The 23,874-nt window shown below is 44.0% G+C and overlaps 1 long non-coding RNA gene across 1 annotated transcript in view; it reads left to right on the top strand.

The window, feature by feature from the left end:
- Positions 1-11,284: 11,284 nt before the first annotated feature.
- LOC309668276 overlaps positions 11,285-23,874 on the top strand; it is a 73,664-nt gene continuing 61,074 nt past the window's right edge. The window contains exon 1 of the long non-coding RNA XR_014268180.1: positions 11,285-22,870. This is a non-coding gene — a long non-coding RNA (uncharacterized lncRNA). The remainder of the gene's footprint in view (positions 22,871-23,874) is intronic.

Genomic DNA, 23,874 nt, shown 5'->3' with positions numbered 1-23,874 from the left:
TAAGGATGAAGCTCTGTAAGGAGGCTCCTGCCACAGCCCAAAAGAGGTGCCTTGGACAGGCTGGTAGTGGTGGAGGTGGTGAGAAGTCGGCAGATTTGTATACACAACCTAAAAGGAGAGTTCCTCGGTGTCCCCTCTGAGGCTCGGTTCCCGTGGGACCCCACGGGCTTTGTCTGTGAGAGTTCCGGTATTTACCCTCAACACTGAGCAGAACTAGATCTAGGAAGCCTGGGTATTGCTCATCTCAAGGCAAGTCCTGGGCCCGAGGATGGCCACAGTGATGGGGTGCTGTGGGTCACAGAGACCTTTTGCCTGGGACAATATGCTGGAGTCCCATTACCCGTGATGAAGGATTACACTCCACTTAAGAGTGGATACCGTGTTAAATCTCTGTATAAACGGTTTTCTTCCGACCCATCAATAAACATTGCTTTGAGAGAGAGATTACCAAATGCACTGATGGGTCTTAATTGTCCAGAACAATGACTCAGCGCCACTTGGTCAAGATTTTCTTGACTTAGCAGCTGTCCGGAAAGTGACAAATTTATGATTTGAGAGCAGTTTCATTTTTCTGCCTGAATCACACAATAATTTGTGGGAATTAGCTACCTGATAAGATAAGGGGGTGAGGCTGGGGAGATGTGGAGGGGAGGGGAGAGGGCATTCAATTCCCCTCAGTGTTCCAGGGAGGGCTGTGGAATTTTCGGCGCAGCCCTGGACACACTGCAGGGACCATTAAAGGATTAACTGGCCCTGATGGGGCGGCCGTGCAGCGGTGAGGTTAGTAAATCACGGGAGGCCGGGTCAGTATCCTGGGAATTCATTCAAGTTGTATCCTCAGAGACACCAGCTATCATCCGGAGTCTTCAAGGAGAACACCAAAACCCGAAGCTGAACTCCGGGACTCGAAGGGCTGAGACTTCCAGGTCACAGGCAAAGGCATTGCTTTCTCTTTTTTGGCATAAACCCTCTCCAAAATCTTAAATCCCGCCTTCATTATCAGCACATTTTTGTGGGGGCAATCCATTGCAAGTTTACTTCTCTCCACCAAAATTGTATCAATTTTGCATTTATTTCCTTCAGAAAAAATTTTCTTTTCTGAAACACGAGGGCAAGTGTACTGGACAAAAGGAAGTTTTCTTCCGTGGCATTTGTCAACAGCAGAGGCTTAGGTTGTTGCCTTTCCTCTTTCTTTGTATGTGGTTTTTCTTTTTATCAGGCAGAGGTGGGAGGTGTCTTATTTCACTTAAATATGGAACTATTAAAAAAAAAACCACCCTAATTCATCTGGCGTTATGGAATATGGAGGTTCTTGACAAAGGCAATGAGTGGAAATAAAAAATGTATTTCAATTGCTTGTGTTTCACTCCCCAGATGCCCAGCAAAACGGCAGCAAATCTTTTCCCCTGACCCTTTTCAGGACATTTATTAATTATGCTGCCGAGTGAGACTCTGTTTGAGGAATCTGTCTGTGTGTCCTCATGGACTGATCTGAAAGATCAATTTGGCAGAAAGAGAGGATTTTGTGTTGCTGGTTTAAGGGCCCTAACGCGCCACTGCTGAAGGGGTGTTAACGGATGAGGTGGAAGCATTCTGCTCGATTCAATCAAGTAAACTGCTACCAAGCAAAGGTCCTGAGGGCGTCGGGCCTGGGGTGGGTGGCCTGACAAATGAACTGAGGAACAAGCCCACTGGGAGCAGGAGGCAAGTGTGTGGTTAAGAGTCCCATAGCTTGGATGAAGTCCTGACGCCGCCACTTTTAGTCTGTGACTATGGACAAGTCATCTGATATCTCTGAGCCTCAGTCTCTTCCTTAATAAAGTGAGTAATGGTACTTTCTATTTAGGGTGGTTTTGAGGATCAGGAGAGGTAATATTCATGAAGCGTCTTATACAGAGTAAGAACTATGTAGCTAGCTATTATTATCTTTGTTTGGGGGGCAAAGGATTGCTTCCTTTGCTGTGTCCAGGAAAAACACAGATCATGCCCAGGGATGCTTTCTGGTTCAGTGCTGGACTGTGCTTTGCTTGTGGTGACTTGCCTAATTTCACCTAGTGGAGGGGAAAGAACACTGGACTTGGGGTCAGAAAACTTGGTTTCAAGTGCCCTCTCTTCCACTAATGAGACGAGCGCACTTGGTGAAAATTCCTTAGTCTCTCCAAGCCTCAGTTTCCTAATTTGTCACGTGGGGACACTCACCTGGTGCTCTCTGATATATTGTGAGGTTCAAATTAGATAACTAATTCATGGGGCTGTACTGTGTAGGCTGGAAAGCACTCTAGGGAAGGAAGATGGTGGCAGTAATGAATGAGCCATTGGATAATAGGCTATTGATGCCATGGGCCATCCCAATATCCTCTGATGGCCTTGGTCTCAAGGAGGGACAGGGGATGGAAGATAGGAGGGGTCAGAATGATCTTAACTCCATAAATGCTTTCACTTTCTGGACGTGGGACAGAAGTGTCACCCTCGCCCGAGATGCCAGGTAGACCTTTGCAAGACCTAGGCCTTGTCTTGCAGCAGCTCTGCTGTATCACTAAAATCACATTGATAATAGCTAACTTAATCACCTCATTCTCCTGCCTCCCCTGGAAGAGCCATTCTGAAGTGTGGTGATTAACCCTGTCCGGCTTAAACTGAAGAGGCCTGGGCATGTGCACAGCAGATGGAGTGGCTCCAGTAAATGTAACTGGCCTCCATTCCCCAAGGCCAGGGGAAACGGAGCAGAAGCTGACCCACGCCTGCTCTCAGCAGCTCGTGGTTTTCGCGGTGGGAGGAAAGCAGCAAAGGCAGACCAGGACTTAATTCAGAGGAGGGCCCGGTCTCTCTTCTTTGCACGGCTGAGCTCCCTTTTATATACCGTGTGATATGCTAAGCTGAATGGTTTTGTAAAAACCCACGCTCAGAGCAATAAATGTTCCTGAATGCAAAGTGCCTTTTTCAGTACTTGTTTGTTTGTTTGTTTGGCCGCAGCATGTGGGATCTTATTTCCCCGGCCAGGGATCGACCCTCGCCCCTTGCACTGGAAGCACGGAGCCTTAACCACTGGACCACCAAAGTCCCCTTAATACTTTTATCTGTTCTACTCACCACCTTAGCAAGGAGCAGCTCCGGGTCAGATGGGAGGGAGGTCATGATTTAAAACACGAGATACCCAATTTCTCTGCATCGTCAAATACCCCCTAGATGTAAGCCTTCCCTGCGAATGGTGCCCAGGTTTGGAACTGTGGAAGCTGGGTTCATCGCTCCCTTGCCTGTGTCAGCTCTGCTTCTTTCTGATCAGGACTCATCGTGGGCTGTTACTGGCATCAGTCTCTAAGAACAGAGATCTTTGATCAAAATGCTTTGTGTTGTAGACCTCTGCCATGTAACCGAAAATCATCTGAGGAGACCATTCTGCATGCTTAATTTACTCTTTCCTCAATTTAAACAAATGCATTCAGAAAAGTACTTCCAAGTTATTCCATGGCTTTCCAACTGAACTCTTTTAAATCCAGCAACCTTATATCTAAATTGCCCTGAGAGAGACCTTCCACATGACCTTGTATTCAGCCCCTTCTATTCTGGTCCACACCACAGTCTCCAGTAAGTATTGGTTCTCAGTCAAGATCAGTTGCCCAGAAATGGTAAGTGTGCACTGTCTGATTCAGTCATGGGCATGATTCCTATTTTTGGAGGCTAAATTTTCAAGAAAATTACTATTACAAAAGTAATGTTTGCTATCTGAAATAATTCAAAATGAAGTATATGGAATAAACGGTAAAAGTAATCCTTTCCCTTGATCCCACTCGCCTCAGGTATGGAATGTTCATATATATATAACATTTAAGAGAAAAACGGAATCATGCTGTATATACTGTCTGCAATTTATTTATTTTTTCATTAAAAAATATCTTGGATATCTTTCCATGAGTGTAAATTTTAGAGCAGGAAACAGGGGCCCGTGGATCCCCCGGGGAATCCACGAATGGACTTCAGGAGTTCATGCACCCTGAAATTTTATGTGAATGCACATGCATTTTCCACAGTTCACGGCATCTTACATGTCTCAGAGCGTTCAGTCACCCCCAAATCGTATGAACAAAAACACCCCAATCCCATATTCAAGGCTTTTTTGGTACTGGCTGCTCTAAAATCACAGTTAAAACTTTTAGACATCATTGTTGAATTGCCATTGTGATATATTAGTCTAATGATGACTTTTATGAAATTGCTTTTAAATGCTAAGTATCTTCAAGCACAGAAACTCACTCTAACTCAGTAACTTGCTCAGTAGACCACATTGTACCTCTCTTTGCTCTGTAAATTTTGCAGCAGCCTTGGGCCAAAGGCAATAAAATCTGACCTGGACAAATCTGTGTAGTAACAACTGTGCTATTAATGGGGTCTCTGTGCTGGGAGGCTGCGTGATGTTCCATCCAAACAAAATGGAAAGTGAAAGGCGAGTGAAAGATGGTCCTTAAGTCAGGTAACCATTTCAGAAAAGAAATGGTGAAAGAACTTGAAGTCTAGGTTGCAAATCACTTTCTAATTCTTTGTTTTCTCTGAACGTAGCACAGGTTAATGCTTGTTAAAAATTCTCCTAGCAACTCTCCAACCCTGCTTCATCACAGCTGGAAATTATCTCGTTAATTTATGCTTCCTTGTGTATTATTTGTCTCCACTGGCACCTCCCCAGAATGTGATCTGTCTTGGTAGTTTCTGTTTCCTCAGTTGCCTAGGAAAGTGCCTGGCAAACAGAACTTAATCAAAGTCAGTTGAATGAATAAATAAATCAGTGAATGAATGCTGCCCTGCTACAATCAATGAGAACTGAACGCCTGGAAAGCGAGGTTGGGGTCCTTCACCCTTCCTAATTGTCAAGACACAGGCCCACATTCGCAGAGGAATAATGAAGAGAAAGATGCCCGTTCGCAAGTCACAACTCAGGCCTGCAGCAGCTCAGCCCTCAGCAAGCCATCAACTCCAGCTTTGAGGGGGTATGAAGGACAAACGTCCTTTCCATTCCCTGGCTATGGAATGGGAGAATGCTGCTTTTTTATTTTTAACCTCGTCTTCGTTCTAAGATGACACAATGCACCAGCGTGTACCATGCAATGATTTCTCCCTCCAACACAAGTGGAAGGGGTTGAGTGGAGACGCGAAGCAGCTGCTTTGCTTTTCACCGGCACCCTGACCCTGTTCAGACCCAAAACAGTCAGCAGCCTGTCCTCTGGGCCTGCCAGGCAGCCCAAAGCCAGGTAAGGAGCCAAGGCTCCCGGGGGGAGAAGTGGCTGCCGCCTCGCCCTCCACCACCCCCTCGCTAACACAGCCATGTCGTTTCTTGGACTCATAAATCCCAAGCCAGTATTTGATCCCACAAGGCAAGATTGCAGTTATCTGGGTGGATGGGCCTGTCACGGGGCCTGTAGACAAACCGCAGCCAGGCTGGGCCGCGCTGCATCATTAGTCACCAGGACAGAAGTTCTGCACCGGGTCAACCCCAGGGCCAGTCCAGCTCTGGCCTCGGACGGGGCCCCCAGAGGACAGCTCATTATTGTTCTCAGGAACTCAAAGTCAAGCCTTCCTGTTCTTTGGGAGGTGAGGGGGGAGGCAGGTGAGTAAATAAAACTCTCACATCTGTCGGCAGTGCTTTTCAAACACTAGTGTGCATAGGAATTACCCCAGAGAGTGTGTTATAAATGTAGATTGGCTGACTCCATCTCCAGAGATTCTGATTCAGTGGGTCTTCTTCTAAGATGACCCTTAAAATCTGCCATCACCACCTCAAGGCTGTCTGTGCTGCATCCCAAGCATTGGTTTCATGTTGTCTAGGCATTGCTCCCCTCCCTCCGCCCACCCACCCAAGCCCTGTGTGGGAGGCTGCAGAACAGTGAGAAGGGAGGGTTCTCTGGACTTCTGGCCCAGTGCAGTCCACGCCTCCTGCTGTAGCTCACCTGCTGCATGGGACTGGGACCAAGGAGCAAAGAGGGCCAAGCCCGGAGCCGCCTGGGCCTGACTCTGGGAAGCAGGTCAGCTTCTCAAATGATAACATTATGGACAGTAATAACATTGGTTACCATTAACTGAGCGCTTCTACATGCCAGGTACCGTGCCGAGCGGTTTCTGTGCGTTATCTCATAAGGCAACACCCTACATGAGAGGTGCCATGGTTCTGCCCATTTATCAGATGAGGTACTTTCCAACCTCAGCTCTATGACTACGGAGGCTGTTCTAAACCCTGTCTCTCCAGGTATGGGCCGAGGACCAGCAGCAATGGTATTTGCGATGGCTTTTAAAATATGTCCACAGAGGGGCTTCCCTGGTGGCGCAGTGGTTGAGAATCTGCCTGCTAATGCAGGGGACACGGGTTCGAGCCCTGGTCTGGGAAGATCCCACATGCTGCGGAGCAACTGGGCCCGTGAGCCACAACTACTGAGCCTGCGCGTCTGGAGCCTGTGCTCCGCAACAAAGAGAGGCCGCGATAGTGAGAGGCCCGCGCACCGCGATGAAGAGTGGCCCCTGCTTGCCACAACTAGAGAAAGCCCTCGCACAGAAACGAAGACCCAACACAGCCAAAAATAAATAAATAGATTAAAAAAAAAAAAAACAAATGTTCAGGTACAATTGATGTCTTTAAAAAAAAAAAAATGTCCACAGAGTCTTGAGTCTCTGCCTGTCAAGGGGTGGAGCTTAATTTCTCTCACCTTCAGTGTGGGCTGGAGTTAATGACTCACTTCTGATGAACAGAATACGCAGGAGTGATGGTATGTCACTGCTGGGATTACGTGTAAAGAGACTGTGGCTTCCGTCTTCAGGGAAGCCATGCCGCGAGCTGCCCTACGGAGAGGCCACGTGGTGAGGATCTGAAGGCTCCTGCCATCAGGGACTGACGTGCCTGAGCCTGGAAGCGGGGGATCCAGTCCCTTCAGAGCCTGCAGCCTGCCGCCGTTTCACAAGCTGGCTCTTCACTTCATAAGAAAGCCCAAGCCACAGTCATCCAGCTAAGCTGCTCCCAGATTCCTGACCCTCAGAAATTGTGTGGGATAATAAGTACTTGTTGTTTCACACTGCTCAGTTTCGGGGTAACTTGTTATGCAGCCATAGGTAACTAACATAGTATTGTCTGGGAGCCTTTGAGAAATGCAGACCTCAAGCGTCACCCCAGAGGTGCTGCATCAGAAGCTGCAGTTTAGCGAGACCCCACCCCAGATGATTCACACGCACCTTAAGTTAGAGAAGCACTGTTTTAAGCCACTCCATTCACAGTCAAGAATAGAGAGATGAATACATATCTATCTCCCAAGGCAAGTCTTTTAATCTAGCTCATCTTGTGTCTTTCTTCTTTTGCCCTTTTTCACTCCAGTAAGGAAAGCCAGCATCCTCTGCCCATCGCCCCGCCCGGGCAGCCAAGTCCCTTGCTCCGCGGAGCATCCTTCCCCTCTGCCCCAGACCCGGCATGTGACAAGTGCCTCCTTGCGTGACAATCTCAGTAACGGTTGATGGGAAACCGCCCAAGGGAGTACTTTAGATGGGAACCCCGGGAGAATCATGGAGGCCAGATAACACACGAATTGGGAAAAGTACCCGAGGGACGTGATGCCATAACATAAAAGTGTGAGTTTGATTCATTTCCTTGACACGGGGCCAGCTCGCCTCTAGGGGTCTCCTCCCTTTGGGGAGTTTTTGGTGACTTCAAAGGCCAAGTCAACATATCGGAGAGGGAGTAGGAAGAGGGTGGAAGGGGGTGTTTTGATTTCAAGTTATGAACAGAGGGTCACTGAGAGAACCCGTATTTGGGTGGTTGTTTCTTTCTTGTGTCTGTTGACAATGTGTGCCTGCTCTGGCTGTTGGGCACAGAGACTTCCTGGAGGCCTGAAGGCCAACTCAGGCCTTCAAACTGGGGAGGCAGCCTCCAAACTGGGTTGGGTGTCCCTCCTCTGTGCTTTGATAGCACCCTGGGCTGTCCTCCCTTATGCTGTTTATCCTCTGTCATCGCTGACTTACTTCTCTTCCCTCCTACACTGGAAGCTCTGGGAGGGGCCGTGTCTCCATTTATCAGAGTGTCTGGCACACAGTAAGTGCTCAATATTTATTTGTTGAACAAATACATGAATGAAGAGTCCCTGTGCCTAGAACAGTGCCTGGCCCTTGCTACGTGTTCAGTAAAGGGTTATGGAATGAATCAGCGTGTGCTGATCAGTGTCTGGAGAGGTGAGAAAGTGGTGGAGCTCTTGAAGGAAGACCCCGGAAATCCTGGGAAGCCCCTGGAAAGCTGCAGCTGCTCTGCCTGGGTCCCGCCCTCTCACACTGGAGCTGACTGTAGGCTTAGCTAGAGCCCGGCTTTCATCATGCTTGTTGCTCCTCTCACTTCTCTTGACTTGATAAATAGAACTGAACTTTCTGGTCTAAAAGGTGCTGCCTTATTGATTCAAAAGCTGGCAACAGTGACCCCAGCACAGAAACATTTCCTGGGGATCAAATAACCGGCTCCTCTCGGCACTCATCAATCTGCAGCCTGGCTACACGTCCACTTACTCTAGGACTTACTACCTGAACCCTAACCCTAAGTCCCCCAGGCCAGGGGATGGCCTGAATAATTTACTATCATCTTGATTTCCCAGGGTTGTAATTTAGAAGGGCTTGCTGTCTGAGGCAAAACAAAGCAATACCTTGGTTCACTCAAGGTTCTGAGTGGTGCTACTTTCATGGAATGAAAATAATAACCCCATATCAAAAATGCTTTTTTACACAGGGAACTCTGCTCAATATTATGCAACAATCTAAACGGGAAAATGTATAACTGAATCATTTTGCTGTACACCTGAAACTGTCACAACACTGTCAACCAACTATACTCCAATATAAAATAAAAAGTTAAAAAAAATGCTTTTTACACAAATTTTCTTATCTGGCTTGCATAAAAAGCTAGAGATAACCATTAATATCTCCAGTTCATAAATAAAGAAATAAGCTGATGGAAGTTGAACAGATTGTCCTCTAGTACAGATACAATGCTACTGCAGATGATAATAATAAATAAAATAGTAATGACAGTTATTTCTTTAGTGTTTATCGTGTGTCAGGCACTGTATTTAGTACTTTTTATAGATAATCTGATTAAATGGTCACACCAATCTTATAGATGATGCATGACTATTACTCTCATCTGACGCTTGGCAGTTACTGAACCTTAGAAAAGTTAAATAACTTGCCCAGGATTGTGAAGCAAGTCTGGTTCTCCTAGTTGCTACTCTGTAAACTCCATTAGGACAGGGACCACATCTACCTAACCCTCTACTGAGCCCTCATTGCCAGCACAGAGCTAGCAGGCAGCAGGGAGTAAGTGCCTAGTTCTTCTGTTTCCAAATCTGACGTTCTTTCTGATTTTCTGTTCTGTCTCAACCGTGAAGAAGGCAGGTCAGTGCCATGTGTCAGGAGGCCAGTCAGGCCCATTTCGTATCCATTGCCAAGGCTGTTTATACTCCGAGCCTCAGCTAGCTCACCATCATAGTGGTCCTGGTTACGGCTGCCGTGTATCGAGCAGATTGCACATGCAGCACTGTTTCAGGCGCTCTGTGGGCCTTGACTGGGTTCCCCACACTGCCCTGCAAGGGAGGCATTACTACTTCTGAGACAGGTCAGCTGGATTCAGAAAGTTGAAATAAGTGGCTAAGGTCACGTAGTACCTAAGTGGCAAACCTGAGATGGAAGCCACATGAATGCCAAAAGCAGACTCCACAGTGTCATCTCTCTCTCTTTCTAAAACAGCTCTATTGTGATACAAGAAACCACATAATTTGCCTATTTGACATTTAAGATCCACTGGCTTTTAGTATAGTCACAGAGTTGTGCAACGGTCATCACAATCAATTTTAGAACATTTTCACTACCCCCCAAAAGAAACCCCTTACCCTTTGGCTACTTCCTACGCCAACCCCACCATGCTCTCTCAGCCTTAGGCAATCACCAATCTACTTTCTGTCTCTATAGATTTGCCTATTCTGGACATTTTGTATAAATGGAATCATATAATATATGGTCCATTGTGACTGACTTCTTTCAGTTAGTCTAACGTTGTCAAGGTTCATCTAGGGTGTAGCAATATCAGTACTTCATTCCTTTTTATTGTCCCATAATATTCCATTGTATGGATATACCACATTTTATTTATCCATTCGTCAGTTGGTGGACATGTGGGTTGTTTCTGATGTTACCTCTCTTACCCACCCTATTTGCCTCCCAGGGATGTTCTGAAGACCAGATAAAAATTAGGAAAGCATTTTCTATTCTAAAGTGCTGTACAAGTAGGAGACACAAGTTCTTATTGAGCTGATGGAAACAAATGAGGGCAAGTTGGCTTATGTTTATTTGTTTCCAACGAAGCACAGCATATCCTGCAGCAGTAGTTGGAAGTTTAGTGAAGGACTGAGAACTGTTTGTGTTCTTATCACTGCTAGTGCCTCTTCAGCATGCCATTTTGTGATAATAGTTTCTATCTTGACTTTTATTTTTTGCTATAAAACAAATGATAGCAAGTGACTCTTTAAGGGAATGTTTTTTATTTGGAGTGATTCAAAAGTCTGGCATTTCACTTTTTATGGAAAACAGATCTATCTTCTGTCACTAAACTAGGGAATTGTTGACTGGAAATAATCTTACTAAACCAATTAAAAAAACTATTCGTGGATCTTTCTCATCAGCAGCTCAGCAATTCATATATCTTTCAGATATCAGAAGGGGCTAATCATGTGTGTGTTACTAAGGAATCCACTGTGTATATTTTGTAAACACACTTAGATGAACCCAAGAAGAAAACCAGGACAGTTAGGAAACTTGCATCCTCTTTTCTTCCTTATCCTGGGGTGAAATGAAACAGAAGTGGGAGATTATGTTCTTTTCCTCATCTTAATTGAGCAAACAAGGAATTGTTTCAACTAAGTCCTATAAAGATGGCATATGCCCACAAATATCCCTCGTATATAACACACTTTTGGCTTAGGTTTTTCGGCAGCCAGTCTGAAGGCAGTGTAAAAATGTCCCTGTAAAATCCTTCCTGTTTTCAGCTAGAGGCTGCTTCCACTATTTTCAAAGGGGCCTCTACACAATTCAACAGATTTATTGAGTGCTGACTGTGTCTGGCAAAGGACGTGGAGACAGACATATAGAGAGGTACCAGCCGGAGCATGAGAAAGGTGATCACCAAGACAGGAAGGAAGGACTAGAGTGGGGTGGAGGCGGGGGGGGGGGGGGGGGGAGGGGGAGAGAGAGAGAGAGAGAGAGAGAGAGTGGGAGAGAGGCTGTATTGGGATAGCAAGTAGAAGGGCCGAGATGAGATAGGCAGGAAATACTAACAGCTACTATTTTTGTTTATACATTTACTGTTTGCTAGATACTATGCCAAACACTTTACACATATTTCTTCATCCAACCAGCACAATTGAATAATGGTACCCACCACAAGTGGAACCACAAGTAGGTATCATTATTAACCCCCCTTTTAAGATGGGGACTTACTTGTCCAAGTCATACCCTTAGTGAGTGATGGAATTCAGGCCAGTTCCTAACCACTGCTCGAAACCACCTCTCAGTCAAACAGAAAGCAGCCTACTCAGGATGCTCCATATAAGAGAATACTTTTTTTTTTAAAGGAAAATGAAGTGTAATTTTCTCACTGCAAATTAGGCAATTTAGCTCTGAAATCCAAGTGTTGAATATGAAAAGATCAGAGTTTAACACTTTCACCATTTGAGCATTCTTGGGATGCACATGTTATTTTGGTGGCCCTGGGTAAGGCTGGGAAGAGGGTGACTTTTATCTGTGGTACTTCTAAACACCTCCCTTTCTCCAGTGTTCAGGGCTGCTAGCCTGTTCTCTACCACCTTTCAAATGACCCTGTGGTTGCCCATTACACCCAAGCTGTCCTGTGTCCCAGATCCGATATTTGTTTCCTGAGGTTATAGAGGCAGTAGGATCTAGAGCTGGAAAAGACTGAAAGACATTATCTGCTCTAACCCTCCCATTTGGCAGATGAGGAAAACTGAGGCCCAGAGAAGTGAATCACCCCAACTCACAGCTGGATAATATGTCTTTGATGAATTGTTCCTTCTTATGTATAACTGTTGCTGCTTTTTGGAGAAACATGAAAGGAGCCCACAGAATTCCCTAATGTCTGAGATCAAGACCACTGGTGGTTCTCAAGACGATTTAGGTGATGTTCAACAGCATTTCACTTCCTGTCAATCCTTCTGGTTCAGGTCAAGGAGATAATTTCCATTTGGCCCTGTGTTTAACACCTAACACTTGGTAACCTCTATAACAAAGAAAGAACAAAGCTCAGGCTCAGAGTCTCTGACAGGCAACTAGCCAGCAAGAGTCTAATAACCTTGTTTTGTTTTCACTGTAGTTATTACTATGCCGCTATTTATGGTGAATGATACTGACTTTCTCCTTACAGTACTGATACAACATTTCTCCTAAAATGTATCTATTTATGTTTTTAAAAATTGCTAAACTCTTTTTAAAAAAGATTTATTTATTATTTATTATTAATAAATTAAAAATTATTTATTTTTATTATTTATTTTTGGCTGCTTTGGGTCTTAGCTGCTGGCACAGGGGATCTTTGTTGAGGCATGCGGGATCTTTTGTTGCAGTGTGAGGGCTTCTCTCTAGTTGTGGCGCACAGGCTGCAGGGCACGTGGGCTCTGTAGTTTGTGGCACACAGGCTCTCTAGTTGAGGCACATGAGCTCAGTAGTTGTGGCGTGCGGGCTTAGTTGCCTCATGGCATGTGGGATCTTAGTTCCCTGACCAGGGATTGAACCCGCATCCCCTGCATTGTTAAGGCGGATTCTTTACCACTGGACCACCAGGAAAGTCCCCAAAATTCCTAAAATCTTAAGCAAATAATATTGCAGATGGTTCACAAATACAACAAAAATCTTCATAATGGTAAGCAAATGACTTAAAAGCAGGAGACATTGCTGTAAACCATTTGAGTGGCAAAGAGTCATGATTTGGGCCCCTATACAGGCCCCTGAGGTAGGCATATCTCAGATCACACTGCCTAGCTCCTTGCCTATTATGAGAAGGGGCATCTTTGCATGAGGATTAGGGATAAATTCATGTTGACAAATCACTTAGCCTCATCCATCGCCCGCCCCAGGATTCTAACATTCCCATGGTCTGGCTTCTCCCTGGTGTGCCCATTTGTTCCTCTTCCCCCTCGCTACCCACCTTTCCCTCTAATCCTGCAATGACCTTAAAGTTCCCCTCTCTTCTCACTGTAGACTCAGACACTAAAGATGCCAGATACCGCAAAGGAATTACTTCACACAGAAGAATGGTGACTCACTGTGGCCTCCCGGACCAGACTTCAGTGAATGAAAAAACGCTGTGTGGGGCAGTGGAACGATGCTGGTCTGGGGTCTCCTCACCCTGCCTCTCGGGAACTTGGTGGGCCTCCGTCTCTAGGCCTCAGTTTCCTCAGCTCTACAACAACTGCCCCGCCAACCCGGAGGACTCTGGGAGTTCAAATGGTTCTGTCCTTCATTGATCTCACCTCTTGGCTCACAGGGAAGGTGGGCTAAAGAAAGGAGGAGAGAGGAAACGGTGAGGGAACAGGGGTTTTCCTGATCCGTGAAATGGGAGAGAGACGTGTAGCCAGTTAGAGGTCCAAACTCATAGGGTTGTTGTGAGTATTAATTAATTAAGACAATGTCGGACTTTCCTGTGGGTCCCGTGGTTAAGACTCTGAGCTTCCAATGCAGGGGATGCGAGTTCTATCCCTGGTTGAGGAACTAAGATCCCACAAGCTGCGTGGCATGGCCAAAGAGAACAATAAATAAATAAATAGATTGTCTTAAAAAAAATAAAAGCTCAAATTAAAAAAAAAACAAAAAGACAATGTCTAAAAATGTCATACCACAATGCCCAGCACACAGTAGGTGCTCAAACGTGATGGCTAGTCTCATTGTCGTGGGACTGCTGAAGAGGTGAGCCACCTTCTAGACACAGTGGAGGAAGCTGAGAGGTGGCAGGCTTCTCCCAGGGTCCTTGAGTGGTGGAGTCATCCCTCAACCTGGACTGGCCTTTGTAGAGTCTAGATGGAGAATGGGCCCATCCCCTTCCCCTGGCTCTGACCAGGGACAGAGGGCACAGTCAGAAAATTAACACCAGGAAGAGAGTGAGGGGATTGGAGGCCCCTGTGTAGAGAAAAAAAAAAAAAGACAAGAAACCAGGCAAAGGTCAGGAAATCAATTTTTCTTTTCTCCTTACAGATCTATAAGTTTAGAGGCTTGTAAAGGTCAGTGTTGTTTTTTTAAAGTACCTCCAGGATTTACATCCTGAGTAACACTTGGTTTCCTCCACGGTAAACATGAAGATCCAATTAGTTTTCCCTATAATTCAAAGAGATCCGAGAAACAGGGACCTTTCCGGTTGGAGTCAGTTTGGCTATAAAGTTTCTTGCTACATTATTCTGAGGATGAACTTTAATCCATATCTTATCTCCTGTTTGAAAATGAACATCCCTTTTCTTCTTATCATAATGTTTCTGCTTTCTTTTTCACTTTTTTCCCCCTTTCCTTAGGAGCCTTGGCCATATTCCTTTTTGGCAATTAGAGTGGATTCTTCATACTTAGTTATGTGCTGCACTCAGTTACCTTAAGAATTTTTCTCCCTGACTTGACTCCAGAAGGCATTTTAAGGTCCTGTCAAAGCAGAATGTTGCTGGAACCTGAGCTTTCTGGGCCCCGATTCTAAGTCTTTTACAGTGACATGAAATGGTGATCACTGAATATTTCTCTTTTTTATGGCATCCTTGGTCAGGGATGAAATCACCGATGCAGCCGTTCCATGAACCCTGTTTACAAAGGCTGCTTCTCGGTCTCTGGGTTTCTCCCTTTCCCTCTGGGTTTACTAATCCATCCTGGTCTGTCCCAGGGGACTGCGGGGTGAGGTGGGCAATTGCCAAGTACAAACACCCCTCCCCCCTCCCAGGGTGGGCTTTCTCCTCATGCTGGGCTGGTGTGCTGGTGTGCTGCCATGAACAGGGCTAGTTCTGGATTCCTGGGGTAAGAGGATGGGGGTGTCCTTCACCTCCTTTCATGGAGAGTGAGAATCAGTGCTCCAGGCCCTTCTGAAAGGCAGGACTGAGCTTTGAGTAAGAGAGTCTGTGCGTGAGCTAAGGAGTTGTGCAGTTGGCAATCTGCGGGAATATTATTTTGTTCTCTTTTGACCGAAAGAAGAGGTGTGAGCTCCTCAGCAACAAGACAGTATCTTGTACAGAGATCATTTGGAAGATCTGGCGGGAGGCACTGGTCCTCTCCAGCACAATCCCCAGTCGACTGAGGATCCTGATAATCGTAATAATTAGCATCTACTGCGTGTTTACTATGAACAGGCCCCATCAGAGGCACGTTACATGTATTGTCTCATTTAATCTCAGAGCCTCCCTACAAGGCAGATACTATCATGGTCTCCGTTTTACATATACAGGAACCAAGGCACAAGCAGTTTAAGTAACTTGCTCAAAGCCCAACAGAGTTAAGTGGCAGAGCACATTACGTGTGGCAGTTCAACACATCGTTTTCTTCTCTATCTTTGATGAGAGAAGAAAAGGATGGTGGATGACCACGCACCTACCCAATATGGTTCATTTATGGAGAGGTGTTTTCGCTTTTGCCTCTTAAAAGATTGCCATTTGGCTTTCCTCTTTGCCTGTCGCCTAACAGCCTAGATAGGAAGTATATCAGATCAGAATGCATTCTGAAGTTGCAAAGAACAGAGAATGCAACCCAAACTGACCTTAATAAAGGAGATTTTTGCCCTCACGTAATGGCAAGTCCAAAACTACAGTGATCCAACACCTCAATAATGGTAGCATAGGCTTAGTTTCTTTCTGTATTTCTGTTTTGCCTTCTGAGGCATGTACTTCTTCCAAAGGCTAATTTACTTCATGGTGGCAAAATAGCATTCTTGGCTTCATATGTGAGCAGTTGAGAAGGTAAGAGAGCACTTCTTTTCCAGCATTCCAAGCAAGAATCCAAAGATTCACTCTGGTCGGACAACTTAAGTTGTAGCTAACCCTTGAATGGAATCCTCCATTCAGTTCCAGGGGAGTGGAATGTATTGACTGACTTAAGCCAACCAATGATCATCCCTATAAACAAGGGAAGAATCTGCTTCCACTGGCCACATGGGGTACAGAGAGAGGTTGGATACCCAAATAAACTCTGGGTACAGTCAAGAAGGGGAGAGCATATCAACAGAATGAGCACTGGGTAAATAATTCGTATCTTTGAATCATTCAAAGATGAAAGCATGCCTTTGGCTGAAAGTGATAGAATGCCCAATGGCTGAAACGTAGGAGATGATTGATCTCACTTTGCATGAAATGCGGAAGCAGGCCATTCCAGTGGGTGTAGTGGCTCAGTGATATTCCCAGTGACTTGGGCTTTTTCTCAGTTTCATGCTCAGTGTTTCAGCAATGGTCACAAATGGCTGCTAGAGCTCCTGGCATTACCTTCTCAAATGTGACCCAAACAGGAAGAAGCAGGAAGGATGCAAATAAAAAGGCTGTCTACCCATGCATCTTGTCTGTCACTGAGGTAAGAAAAATCTCTCCCCCAAATATCCCAGCCATCTCTCTCTTCATTCCAACTGGCCTGACCTGGATCATACGGCCATCGCTAGCTGCACAGGAGGCTGGGAAAGTGAATACCTGCCATTTTCAGTCTCTGTCATGGGAAGAGACTGGCAAGGAAAAGATGGACGGAGAATGGCCTTGGGTAATCATCTAGTAATGTCTTGTTTTGGTAATTTTGTGCAAATGAAGTGAAGGCCTGCCCTAAGATTTTACTAGTATCCATTACAGAGAATATTACCCAAATCTGGCTTAAGGTCTTTTCAGCAAAACTCAGACTCACAAGTAGTTAGCATTCATCCATACTATCTTCGAATACAAAGTTCAGTGTAGCATTAGGTATTCAAGTGTTGACATCAATGAGAGGTTTATCGGAAACACATTTAGCCATCAGCCTACTTTACATTGTCAGCAGTCAAGGAACACCTCACACCTAGTTAAAAATCAGACATCTAAAGTAGGCCTATAAAAATTGGAAATTCCAGTATAGACTGTTAATTAATCTGAAGTTTGCTTTTTCGAGATGGTGAAAACATTTCTCTACTAATTAACTGCCTAATCTTCAGGGCTATAAGCTCAGTCTCAAAGTACATTACAAATATCCTATCACTCAGTAAATTGCAGCTAGTATCAGCAAAATATTTTTGGCTTATTTGAGGACTGGCTCAACAAGGCCAAGAAAGTGACTCAATAGATTAGAGAAACGGTAGAGTGAAAGATGCTGAGAACAATCTGATTACACGCACATACATCCATTATGTTTTCAGTTTCGAACTATTCCAACTGTGGACATTTTTTTTCCTCCTAACTTCCTTTGAAAAATGACATGAACAAATTTTTCACTGCAGTTGGAAGCAGATTCTGTTAGAAGAAAGAGGCCAATACGCGGGGAAACTGTGACAAATGAATCTGCTAGAAGGAAAGAAAAACTTAAAACATTCAGAGAGCTGAGGATCCAGGAGTAATTGCAGTTTGGCTGGGTAGGGCCAATGTAGACTTACATTTAGTACTGACTCACAACCAACATTTCATGGTGCTTTAGCATTTATGAGGCATTTTTACTTACGCTGCCAATTGGCCCAGGCTCTAATAAATCTCCACCAGAGCATATTTGGTATGTACAATTATACTGGGATGTAATAGGTATTATTTTTGGCAGCCCAGCAGGTTATTCCTCATCTTCCCTTTCTGGCAGCTGACTCAGGCCTGGCCAATCATAGTATCCATTCACCTGAACCCATGGAGGACAAATCAGGGTCTTCCCCTGGGATTTTGACGTACAGCCAATAGAGTTACCTATCCACCTCATTAGCACCCCGTGCTGCAAAGCTGGGAAGTAAGACTGGAGCTGCAGAGGTGAATAATGGAGATGAAGAGAGCTTAGCAACTCTTTTGGACCTAGGATCAATCTTTGCCTGATGCCAGACCCCTTGGGATGTCCTAGTTAGGTGAGCCAAAAAATTCCATTTCTGGCTTAGCTAGTTTGGGTTGAGTGTCTGTCACTTTCATAGAAAGTCCTGATTGATGCCACCATTTAAACAATCTACAATCCATCTTTGCACGTTCAGCTTGAACTGAGGCTCTTTGACACAGTCTCCCCTGATGACTCTCCTCCTACCCTTCTTCTTTCCAGTAGCCACATCACTCACTGATTGTACCAGCTGGCACAGTGTCAAATGCAATCATAAAATTCTGTGATTTTTCAAATGTCTTTTTAGCTGTATTGTATGTAAAGTCTTATGGGAATGGATAATACAGTCCCCAATTAATAAACAAGAGAAGTTCTGAAAGGATTTTTGGAAGTTGTTTGGTTAGAACTTGAAATACATGTCTCCAGAGAAGTAATATAAGCAATGGTTAAATTCCCAGGCTAGCTCACAAAAGCCTATTTTATGAAAATGTGTGTACAATGGCAGAGAATCACAGAAGAATTGTGCAGAAAACTACTGCTTGGAAAAAAGTAGGTTTGATTTGAGAAAACAAGGAGGTAGAAACAGGCTTTTCTGGACTTTCTGGAGAAGCTTTAGAGTTGTGTTGGTCTTCTTTTTTGAAAATTAGTTTCGATTTTTACCAAACTTATATATTCACAGGGTTTAAAGAGTCAAACAGTTCTCCAAGATTTACCACAAAAAAATAGCAGTTTCCAAACCACTCCATCTCCTCGATTTTCTGTTTTATTTTGGAGGCAACTGCTTTTAAATCTTATAGTTGTTTATAGTTGTTTATTTTGGTATTTAACACATATGTCTAAGTCACTTCTTGAGTTTTCTTTTTTAGGCATTATCTGTCGATTTCCATTAAGGCATATAAGAGTTCAGTTTCCATCCTCACCTGCCCACCCTGGTACACAGCACTCATACCCTCATCTTCTTGATGCAGATCTAGCATAAACCTTTGGTTAGATCGATATTTAGTGTTCACATTATCACGACTAGATAACACGCAATTCACTGCTGAGTCATGTAGTACAAAAAAGTATGAAGATTACTTTTCTTTTGTATCACAACACTAAGTTTTCCTGGGATTAATAATTATCTTATTTTTTGTTTGTTTGCTTAAGTTGTTTTAAAATTTAAAAAAAATTTTAAATTAAAAAATTTTTAATTAAAGATTTAAAAAATTTTTTAAATTAAAAAAATTTTTTAACATTTTTAATTTTAAAAAGTTAAAAAAATTTTTAATTAAAAAAATTTTTCTTTTTTGGCTGCGTTGGGTCTTCATTGCTGTGTGCGAGCTTTCTCTCGTTGCGGCGAGGGGCGCTACTCCTCGTTGCGGTGAGCAGGCTTCTCATTTCAGTGGCTTCTTTTGTTGTGGAGCACAGGCTCTAGGCACACGGGCTGCAGTAGTTGTGGTGCACTGGCTCAGCAATTGTGGTTCATGGGCTTAGTTGCTCCGCGGCATGTGGGATCTTCCCGGACCAGGGCCCAAACCCGTGTCCGCTGCATTGGCAGGTGGATTCTTAACCACTGCGCCTCCAGGGAAGTCCCTGCTTAAGTTTTTATGTAATTATTAATTTAGCTTCAAATTCTCTCCCAGTTAGCTGTATATCTTCTCAGTAAGTTCAGAAAAATATCATGTCTTCTATCAATTTCATCTTTTTGGAAATATCACTCCCTGTACCTTCTGAAGTGGTTGTTTGCTGAGCCTAATGCACAGCCGCTATCCCAGGATCTCCCTTCTTCATTATCCGGGGGATTCCTTTTGCCTTACTCTTGAGTCGGATTTCTTGCTTCCTGAATCCTAACTTTCCTCTTTCTTGCTTCACTCCCTCACTTGGGTGGCGTACTTTTTCCTATAGGAGCTTTTTCTTCCTTTTGGTAAACATAACATAAAATTTACCATTTCAACCATTTTTAAGTGGCATTAACTATACTTACATTATTGTGCAACCATAACCACTATCCATCTCCACTTCATCATCCCAGACTGAAACTCTGTACACATTAAACAAGAACTCCTCATTCTTACCTCCCCATAGCCCCTGGTAACCAATGTTCTACTTTTTGTTTCTATGTATTAGACTGTTCTAGGCACCTTATATAAGTGAAATTGTACAATAATTGTCCTTAAGAGTTATGAGAGGTATAATTTTTGAGAATATGCATATCCAAAAATTATCTACTTTATCACTTAATGATAATTTGGCCAGATATATAATTCTGAGTTGCATATACTTTTCCCTTTTAATTTTGAAGGCACTGCTTCAGTATGATATACCAATTAGGATCATGGGCTCTAGAGCCAGTCTGCCTGATTCAAATCCTAGCATTTATTACCTCTGTCATTTGGGCAAGTTTGTCAGCTCCTTTGTACCTAAGATTTCTCACCTGTAAAATGAAGGTAATAATAGCACCTATGTCATAGGGTTGTTGTGAGGATGAATTGTAAAGTACTTAATACAGTACAATATAGTTAGAGTCTACATGAACTATTAGCTACTATTGCCTTGCAACTTCTAGTGCTGCTGTTGAGAAGTCTGAAGCTGTTTTGATTCTTGATGCTTTCTAGGTCACTCATTTCTTTATCTTTAGAAGTGGCTAAAATCTATTTGTACAAATATTCTGAAATTTTATAAGGATGTTCCTTCATGTAGGTTTATTTTCACCCATTCTGGGCACTTAAGAGGTCCTTTCAATCAGGAGACTCATGTCCTTCAATTTGGGGAAATCCTATTGATTAATTAACTTATTTATTTAATGACAGCCTCCCCTCTATTTTTTTCTGTCCTCTCTTTCTGGAACTCCTATCATTTAGTTGATCTGGACTGTCCTTTATTTTCACCTATATCGTTTATCCCTAGTCATTTTTTTCGTATAGGTAACGTCCAAGAGCTCTGCCTTGTTCTCATTTCCTTTATTTTTTTTTTAAACAGCTTGTTCTTGTTTCATGGGTGCATATACTCTTTTATCTCTCTGAGAATTTTCATGAAAAAAAAAAACGGGTTTTCTTTTCCGTTAATAGCCTTGGTTTTTGCTGTCTGCTCTTACCATCTCTTTAATGTTAGAATCTTTCTTCTAACAGCAAGTAATTCTTGGTATCTGCCAAGTGGGGCAAAAAACCCCCCAGCTAATTGGAAGTTGTGCGTGTGTGGATGGGGTTTGTCAGCTATGGGCTTGGATCTGATCAGGAGCCTGTCATGTCAGTATCTTTTCTCTTTTCTCTTTGGCGGGCCAGATTCACCAGAGAAGAATTCTGCAATCTCCTCTCTGGAAGACGTATGTCAGGCTTCCAGCCTGCTGGAGAAGAGGGCTTGGGCAGTATTTAAATTATCATTTAATCCTCTTGTTTTTAATGCACGTAGCCTCTCTGGGAAATAAGCCTCCAGTGTTTTGCTGGGGTGGAGGACAGTCACCCAGCTGTAATGACTTGGAGAGGACATTGAATTGCTTCTTCAATAGCCTTCCAACTACAGCTCTGTGTTCTGCGGTTTTCCAGTTCTGCAGTTCAAATTAGGATTCTTTTCAGTGCTCACTATCATCAGCTTAGGAGTCTGCTTTCTTGGGTCTTCTGTCAGTTACCACTAGGCTTTTTTTTTTTTTTAACAAGAAGAGAGCAATTGTTCATGTTGCACTTTTCACTTTACTCATCAAGAACATCTTTCCAAGTCAATAAATATTCTCTAAACTATGTTAATAGTTGCCTTGTATTCCTTCATATAAATGCACCATCATTTATTTAACCCACTTTCTACTGCTGGATAAATTTGGGTTATTTCCAAATTCTTTATATTATAAGCAACTGTGTGTTGAACATTTTTGTTGCAAATATTGTTTATGCCATTAATTATTTCCTCAAATTCAATTCAGTGCTACTTCTGTCAGCACTGTCAATACTTTAGACAGCTCATTAGTCCCATGAGATGCTTTGTGAAATAGGTTCTGCAAACAAATATGTTTGGGACTGCTGAGATTCTGTGTGGGTCAGTAGTTTAAAAAGCTCCATAGATGCTTTTGTTGTGCAGTTCAGTTTGGAAACCATCTTGATCACAGACTCTGCTTCTATTTTACCCAAGAAAAGCTGTGCTGTTTGAGGCCTGAGTGAAGCAGTAGAAAAAAAATTGGCAGGTGTCTTAGTCCCTTTGGGCTGCTATAATAGAACTCCATAGACTGGGTGGCTTATAAACAACAGAAATTCATGTCTCACAGTTCTGGGGGCTTGGAAGTCCAAGATTAAGGCACAGGCAGATTCGGTGTCTTGTGAGAGCCCACTTCCTGGCTCATAGGCACTATCTACTAGCTGCGTCCTCACATAGCGGGATGGGTGCAGAAGCTTTCTGGGGCCTCTTTTACAAAGACACCAATCCCACTGGCCTCTGCTTTCATGACCTATCATCTCCCAAAGGTCCTACCTCCAAATACCACCACCCTGGGGATTAGGTCTCAACAAGTGAATCTGGCAGGCAGTGCAGGGGGAGCGGGTAGGGGGCATAAAACATTCAGCCTCCTGTAGCATGGCAGGAATATGTGTGGCTCAGAATGACAAACAGGGGCTTCCCTGGTGGTGCAGTGGTTAAGAATACGCCTGCCAATGCAGGGGACACAGGTTCAAGCCCTGGTCCAGGAAGATCCCACATGCCGTGGAGCAACTAAGCCCGTACGCCACAACTACTGAGCCTGTGCTCTAGAGCCCACGAGCCACAACTACTGAGCCCGAGTGCCACAACTACTGAAGCCTGCGTGCCTAGAGCCCGTGCTCCACAACAAGAGAAGCCACCGCAATGAGAAGCCCGCGCACCGCAACGAAGAGTAGCCCCCGCTCGCCGCAACTAAAAGAAAGACCGCGTGCAACAACGAGGACCCAACGCAGCTAAAAATAAATTAAAAAAAAAAGACAAACAGCCCAAACAGCTCTTTGTGCCTTGGCAGAAGGCACAAAGTATAGCCCACCTACTTATCCTCAGGATGTGCTCAGAGCTCTATACAGTGGGAAGTAATGCTTTTGGCATAATTTTGTTTAAAAAAGTTCATGAAATAAGGCACAGTTTGTTTGGAAGTCAAACTTCATAGTCTACACTTGGAAAAAAAAACAGAAAAAAAGAACGTTTAATACCGTTGAGAATTTTGAGAGAGGGCTCAAGATAGAAAAACAAGCACCATTTCAGCAATGTCAAATAAAGGGCCAAGTCTAGTAATTCTCAAATTATAGTGAGCAGACATTTCACAAGGCAAGCTTGTTAAAAATGCAGATTTCTGGGCTCATTGCTCTTAATCTAACTCATCATCTATAGTGTAGGCCCTAAATCCTGAACCTACAACAAGGATTCCCCCAGGAATCTGCTGTAGGTGTTTCATGGACCAAAATTTGAGAAACTGGCATCGGCAGTATTTTGCCAGAAATCACTAGGGTTGCTTGAATCTGGAAACTTCTCTGGAGTTTCCTTGTTAGTTGTCACAGGATCTTGGGGTTAAGGCTGAGAACACTTTTTCCCATCAAACAGGGCACCAAGCCCAGAAGATGTGCTGGAGTGACCCACTTTGGAGTGGTTTTTACAGAGCCCAGTGTGTCAGGCAAACGTTTGCGATGGTAGGGCTTTCTAACCTTCTTGTCTGGCTGGCTGTCTATTTCCTGGGGTCACTTAAAATTCATGCAACCCCCTCAGAAAACATGGCTGTCAGGCTGAAAGGCTATACAGACCCTGGCAAAGGACTTTAAAATTTTAAACAGCAATTAGAGAAAATGAGAAAACAGGTCGGCCTGATGTTTGGTCCAAAGAATAGGAAATGGCTACTCAAAATTCGTAAGCACATTT

The sequence above is a fragment of the Balaenoptera physalus genome, assembly GCF_965194825.1.
Source record: "Balaenoptera physalus genome assembly, chromosome: 10".
Taxonomy (NCBI): domain Eukaryota; kingdom Metazoa; phylum Chordata; class Mammalia; order Artiodactyla; family Balaenopteridae; genus Balaenoptera; species Balaenoptera physalus.
This window is presented reverse-complemented; position numbering and strand designations above follow the sequence as displayed.